The 1,371-nt window shown below is 35.2% G+C and overlaps 1 protein-coding gene across 1 annotated transcript in view; it reads right to left on the bottom strand.

Moving 5' to 3' along the window:
* Positions 1-1,371, bottom strand: part of LOC106681052 (UDP-N-acetylglucosamine transporter) — an 11,418-nt gene that overhangs the window by 3,739 nt on the left and 6,308 nt on the right. The gene's annotated exons all lie outside the window — the stretch shown is intronic.

The following is a 1,371-nucleotide window of genomic DNA, read 5'->3' as shown; positions in this document are numbered from 1 at the left end:
ATATTCTCCAAATAAATCAAGATGAAAGATATCTAATTTTAAATTTTTTTGAAAAATGGTATTTGAGGGTTTCAGATGATGCTAAAAACCAATATAATTTGCTTTTTTCCCACAAAAAAAAATTATTGACCTACATACTAAAATCGTTATTATTTTTTAAATAATTTTAGTGAATAAAAATCATTTAAAAGATTCAGTAATATTTGTTTTCTTGTTATTCGGAAAGAGACACATTTATTGGCATATTAACCATGAAAAAAGTGTAAACTTTAGGAGCTACACGCCAAAAATGCTCAATTTTGTTATGTCCTGGACATTTAGTAAAAAGGCCCATTACAATTGGATGAACGGCATGGCAGTGCATAAAGTACCAACTAACAATTATGAGAGATAGTTGACCGTGGATGACGTACTAGGAGATGATGGTTGGGGGTGCGAACCATTGATGCCTCCACCAATCATTACGATCTTGAGCGGCCGCCATCCAGTTCTTCATAGTGCAAGAGCCGGGAAGAAAAAAAAGGCAGTTATCTCACCCCAATTTTTCATTACTTTAATGAAAACTATTTATAATTACTAGTCGAAATTGATGAGTTTCCCAAGCATAGGTAGGGGGAATAAAAAATGGCGGCTGTTTCAAAACCCTAAATAATCACTAATTGTTTATTTCATTTTTCAAAAACTTCATTTCAGAAACCATTGGACGTACATATGTCTGCCAGCGCTCAAATTAAAGCTAGTTAAATTTACTACAACATAGTTCATAATTTTTATCTTTGTAGGAGTAGTAGTTTTTATGATATTTGACAAAATAAACTCACAAAACGCTAATTTCTAGTTATTCATATAAAATGTTGGATTTTTGAAAAAAATATTCAAACCAATTATTCAAATATTGGTGGGCCCACGTATATACCGGCTCACTAATAACAATCTACGCAAACAGGGCTAGTAATGAGCTACACCAGACGACTGATTAGCAGCCACTTCCTTTTCAAGTCAAAGGCCAAAACAACGCAGAAAAAGACCGGACTGGAAGGTCGACTTAAACGCTCAAAATGTCCAAACTAAAACATATTGAACGCAGACAGGGCTGGTTCGAAACTATAATGGCCACTGATTAGCAACAACCGATTTAAAACGAAGATAGTCGACCTGTTGCTAGGCGACGCCTTAGCAACTGTTAAAAACCCTGAGCAACAGATTATCTTGCTTAATTATTATAATAACCACCCAAACCCACTCGTTTCTAACCTTGCTTCCTCTTCCATTCCTGGTAATCCTCCGAGGCGCCTGAAAAGAAGATGGCCTCGTGACCTTATATTGTAAACTGTTTTTAGAGTTCTACTACTGGGTAGTTTCTCTACATCT

Source organism: Halyomorpha halys, unplaced genomic scaffold (genome assembly GCF_000696795.3).
Source record: "Halyomorpha halys isolate HHAL.00 unplaced genomic scaffold, Hhal_1.1 Scaffold306.1, whole genome shotgun sequence".
Taxonomy (NCBI): domain Eukaryota; kingdom Metazoa; phylum Arthropoda; class Insecta; order Hemiptera; family Pentatomidae; genus Halyomorpha; species Halyomorpha halys.
Note: the sequence above shows the minus strand (reverse complement) of the source record. Positions and strands in the feature narration are given on the sequence as shown.